The sequence below is a fragment of the Dendrobates tinctorius genome, unplaced genomic scaffold (assembly GCF_039654945.1).
Source record: "Dendrobates tinctorius isolate UK_male_01 unplaced genomic scaffold, ASM3965494v1 ptg000094l, whole genome shotgun sequence".
Lineage (NCBI taxonomy): Eukaryota > Metazoa > Chordata > Amphibia > Anura > Dendrobatidae > Dendrobates > Dendrobates tinctorius.
Genome location: NW_027361762.1, coordinates 13,247,829 through 13,253,828, shown reverse-complemented (window position 1 = coordinate 13,253,828; position 6,000 = coordinate 13,247,829).

Here is a 6,000-nt window from a genome sequence, read left to right as displayed (position 1 = left end):
TCAGAGATTTAACCTGTCAGTTTCCACTGTGAGGAACATCGTAAGGAAATGGAAGAACACAGGTACAGTTCTTGTTAAGGCCAGAAGTGGCAGGCCAAGAAAAATATCAGAAATGCAGAGAAGAATGGTGAGAACAGTCAAGGACAATCCACAGACCACCTCCAAAGACCTGCAGCATCATCTTGCTGCAGATGGTGTCACTGTGCATCGGTCAACAATACAGCGCACTTTGCACAAGGAGAAGCTGTATGGGAGAGTGATGCAAAAGAGGCCATTTCTGCAAGCACGCCACAAACAGAGTCGCCTGAGGTATGCAAAAGCACATTTGGACAAGCCAGTTACATTTTGGAAGAAGGTCCTGTGGACTGATGAAACAAAGATTGACTTGTTTGGTCATACAAAAAGGCGTTATGCATGGAGGCTAAAAAACACAGCATTCCAAGAAAAACACTTGCTACCCACAGTAAAATTTGGTGGAGGTTCCATCATGCTTTGGGGCTGTGTGGCCAATGCTGACACCGGGAATCTTGTTAAAGTTGAGGGTCGCATGGATTCAACTCAGTATCAGCAGATTCTTGACAATAATGTGCAAGAATCAGTGACGAAGTTGAAGTTACGCAGGGGATGGATATTTCAGCAAGACAATGATTCAAAACACCGCTCCAAATCTACTCCGGCATTCATGCAGAGGAACAATTACAATGTTCTGGAATGGCCATCCCAGTTCCCAGACCTGAATATCATTGAACATCTGTGGGATGATTTGAAGCGGGCTGTCCATGCTCGGCGACCATCAAACTTAACTGAACTGGAATTGTTTTGTAAACAGGAATGGTCACAATAACTTCATCCAGGATCCAGGAACTCATTAATAGCTACAGGAAGCGACTAGAGGCTGTTATTTTTGCAAAAGGAGGATCTACGAAATATTAATGTCACTTTTATGTTGAGGTGCCCATACTTTTGCACCGGTCAAATTTTGTTTAAATGCAGATTGCACATTTTCTGTTAGTACAATAAACCTCATTTGAATCCAGAAATATAACTGAGTCCATCAGTTCTTAGATATATGAAACTGAAATAGCTGTTGCAAAAAACAAAATTGTTATAAAGAAAAAAGGTTAACATTAATAGGGGTGCCCAAACTTTAACATATGACTGTAGCATTAAGGCTCAACAAGATAGTTATAATCTGTTATGTCAGCGCTGGCATCCCTGCACGATCCCTCTCCTCCTCCCAGCAGGGATGCTGACAAGTCCACCCACTTACTTCCTCTGCTCTGGTCTGGTCCCCACCATGTATGCTTCCTCCCAGGACCTGCGCATGACACGCATATCTCCTGTGAGTGTGCTTAGCGCATGCATGCACACTCTCCCTACTTCTTAAAGGGGAAGTGAGCCAATTTCTGAAATGTCCCTCAGCCAAAAGCTGAAAGACATCAAATATTTAAAGCACTCTCCCCTATAGGCATTTAGTGTTTATACGTCCATCTTAGTTGTAAGGTCCCTGTATCTGTCCTGCCTAAACCTGACCATCCTGCTTGAATCTCTTTCTAAACCTGTCCTGCCTGTAGCTATTCCTGATCCTGACCCACCTAGTCCATTCCTGAATCTCTTCCTTCTCCTGTATTATCTAAACCAGCACCCATGATCCCTTACCTGAGTTCATCTTGCTTTCTTGAACCTGTACTGTCTGTACCTGTTCTGGTATACTCCTGTTAACAAGTTTTTGGCTGGCCTGGCTCTTTGCGTCCATACCTGCATCCCTAGCCCTTTGGGGTCAGCTGCTGCAGCTCCGGGATCTGTCCTGGAGTGGTATCTGGTGTCGACCTGCGGCCAAGTCTACCCACACCATCAGGGGCTCTAGTGAAGAGCCAGGTGGTCGCATAGTTACTCTCTTCCAGGTCTGTGACACAGTAGTTCCAAAACCACAAGGCGCAACATCCTGTAATCTCATTACAAATAATCATCTAGTGATTAAACCAGCTGACAAAAGTAGGGCAATCTTCATGATGGATAGGACTAACTTACCGTTATTTTACTTTTAATTCCATAAAGAGCAATGAAAATAATTAACTTTGCCATATACTGTATATTATCAGAGAAATCTGCTTCTTTTCCTGGATTGAACATTAACTCTCAATTTATGGGTAAAATCTGTATTCAATAAATACAGATTTCCAAGTTATTGGCAAATGCTACTAAGAAAAAAATTCCATGGAGAGGGGGAGGAGTACGATGCTAGAGACAGACACAGACATGCTTCTGCAAGTTCTCTTGACAAGACAATTGAATCCTATTTATGCTGGCCGATAATCTGCCAGATTCTAATGCTAGTGGCCAATTGTTCAAGACAATTGTGTAAAGTAAATGGTTTGAGCAATTGAAAAATGTGTTCAAAAACACTTGTTCACCATGCATAAAATCATTTAGTATGTGAAAAAATTATTTTTCAACCTTACTGACTGACAAAAAAAGAAGTGGAAATTCAATTTCTAAATAGGTTTCTGTCGGTGTGAACACAGAGCAAGATGTTCGCTGTTCCAATATAACTATCGCTATTGAACCATTTCATTCACTATTCTAGTCCTATGTAAACACTTGTTTGACATCGTTTGCTAGTTATGATCACATCATTCATGCGATTTTCTGCTCATTTAAATAAACCCTTACACCTTAAAGAAGTTGTCCACTATTTAGACAACTCCTTGTCATACCCCAGGCTTGGCCGCGATAAAATAAAAAAGCCCATACTCACCTCCAGTGCAGTTGCCGTTTTGGCATGTTGCTTGGAAGGAGAAAGACCAGCACACTGTCCTTTTAAAATTGTATGCTTGTGGAAGGGACTTGTGGTCCAGACTAATAGAGATAGGAACCTCAGCACTACAAAAGAAAATGAGACTGTAGGTCTTGCTGCAGTGTAAATTTATTTTGAATCGGCAAGGAGTCACAAACAGATGTGGTCCAACGTTTCGCCTGTAAACTGTCTTTGTCAAGGACATCTGAAGTTCGTGAAATTACAAAATGGATACATATTATACAGTGTATCGGATGATATATACAAAATTATGTACAATATTTAAAAAAGAATATGTACAAAAATATATAGGAAGAATATGCAAAAGTAAATACATTGATCAAATGGAGGGAAAAGGGAAGGGGAATGGAGCAATGAGTAAAAGGTCCAATGGAGACTTAATCACTATCACCTGTTGCAGGTGCATGTAGGCAAAATCAAGTAGAGCAATAACTTAAATCATAAGATCTTTTTCACGCCAAGGAGGTCCTACAGAACATATAGGTTATAATAAAGTACAGTCAGTAATCTGAATAGACATTATACACATCATAGAAGGAGGAGAGTATCTGGAGTATAAATAATACATCTTAAAACCTAGATGGAGTGACCTGAAGCCAAGGAAAGGAGGAGGGGAGAGGGAAGGGGACGGAAAGTGTGAAGCAGAGCATTATAAAGAGGATTGGTTGAAAATCACTGGCGCGTTTGTTGTGACACATGACCCCGGTGACCAATCAGCACTGGCATCACTGTCTCTGCCTTCAGACAAATTGATAATGAAGAGCTGCAGCTGATCTCTGACTTCCTCTTCATGTTCAATTTTTCCAAAGGTGGGACCAGTAATGCCAGCGCTTATTGGGTGCAAGGGTCATGTGTCATAACACCACATGAGAGCCCCAGGGAAATCGAGTGCTGACTCTGTGGGAACCATGCTGGCATGAGAGGTGAGTATAAGCTTTTTTATTTTATGTGGGCCAAGCGTGGGGTATAAGAAGGGGTTGTCCTAGCAGTGGAAATCTCCTTTAAGGAAATACACTCCCAACTTAATGACCATAACACTTACCAAGGGACCTAACACAAGAGAAAAGAAGGCAAATTAGGAACAGGTAAACCCCGCAGGTAAACCGGGCCCTTAGCGCGGCGCTGCGGGTGGCAGCTAAACGCTATTGACATGTGGGCCCGCCGACCCGCACGTCAATAGTTAACAGCTGCCAGCCAATCGGAGGCTGGCAGCTGACGTCAGCCGCAGCGTGCACATCGCCGGCGTCTGACGTCACTGTCAGTCGCCGGCTAGAGCATGCTTCAGCAGCGTGGAGGGACGGAGCCTCGCCTGATGCTGGAGCATGGCCAGGTAAGAAATTTTTTGTTTTTTGACAGCGGCGATCGGGGGGGCCGGGGGCAGAATGCTGGAGACTGGGGCAGAATGCTGGAGACTGGGGCAGAATGCTGGAGACTGGGGCAGAATGCTGGAGACTGGGGCAGAATGCTGGAGACTGGGGCAGAATGTTTGACATGGGGTAGAATGCAAGACACGGGGCAGAAAGCTGGACATGGGGGCAGAATGCGAGACACGGGGCATGATTGGAGACACTGGGCAGAATGGAGATATGGGGCATGATTGGAGACAGATGGGGCAGGGTTGGAGACAGATCGCACAGGATCATGGGGCAGGATGGATACGATGGAGACAGATGGGGCAGAATGGATACTCATGAGGGCAGGATGGGAGAACATATGGCTAAAGCCAGGAATGAGAAACATGGGGGTCAGGAGGGGGGATATTATTACCATAGGGGCTAATTAAGGGATATTATTACTGCAGTGATGTATTTACATTTTTGAGGATACTGTTTTAAATGGGGGGGCGGTCCTGTTACTGTGCAGAGCAACACTATGCCACCTTTTTTTTCTTCATGTGGTGTAATGTAGAAGTTGGGAAAAAATAAGTAATGTGTTCTGCAAGCGGAGCTCTAGATAACTGTGTTATTTCCTGCAGAGATGAGTCCTGGCTGGAAGACGTAATGGCGATCTGTGCTGGATGAGTGAAAAGCAAGGATGAAGGACTTCACCTAGAGACATCACTGGTGAGTTAGTGTGTTACCTATACACTAACACTATACATTGTATACTATATACAGAGGTCCTGTGTATGTCACCAGTGATCACTGTGTTACCTGTACATTATACACAGAGCTCCTGTGTATAATGTCATTGATCACTATATTACCTGTACACAGACACTGCATACTAAATACAGATCTCCTGTATATAATGCCACTTATGGTGATAGTATTATGTTTTTTTATTAATGATTAGTATTGTAGTATTCAGTCACCATGTGGTGGTAATATGTGGTCTGGGCATGGTGCGGTGGTATTTGTCCCTTGTATGTGCTATTATTTGGTCACTTTGTGGTGGTAATATGTGGTCTGGCGTTGGTGCGGTGGTATTTGTTCCTTGCATGTGATATTATTCGGTCACTATGGTAGTAATATGTGGTCTGGTCATGGTGTGGCGGTATTTGTTCCTTGCATATGGTATTATAGGTCACTATGTGGTGGTAATATGTGGTCTTGACATGGTGTAGTGGTATTTGTTCCTTGTATGTGATATTATTGGTCATTTTAAAGATTGAAAATTAAATAAAAATATACCTAAATTGTATTGCATATTTTAACAAATATTTAATAGGTTACAGTAGAGTAGAGCCTGGCCAAAAGTGTCTACCCTGTTATGGTGGCGGCTTAAAAAAATCTTTTGTCCAAAGCAAAAGCTGCTGGCTATATGTGTGATCTGGTGATGGGAACTGTTATTGTGTGATTGGTGAGAAGTGGAGTTTTTCCAAGAGAGAGCGGTGGGACTGTGGACAGTTTGAGGGGTGGAGCCTGGGCGGAGTCTCAAGGGGGCCCCGAAAATTTTGCCAGTATGGAGCCCCAAAATTCCTAGTGGCAGCCCTTCCCATCGGGCTTTGTCTGGTGTCACTGATAACAGTGACAGCAGGTGCCGCTGATGGGACAGTAGTATCATCTGCCGGCGCCTTCGCTCACAGTTAAAAAAAAAAAAGTAAAATTACATACATATTCACTTAAAAATATAAACCCATTATACTCACCTCACACCAAATCCACAACATCCTCGTCTCCTAGAAATAATGTAAAATAATAAACCAACCCCGGAAATACTCAACGAGCTCCGAGCATCTC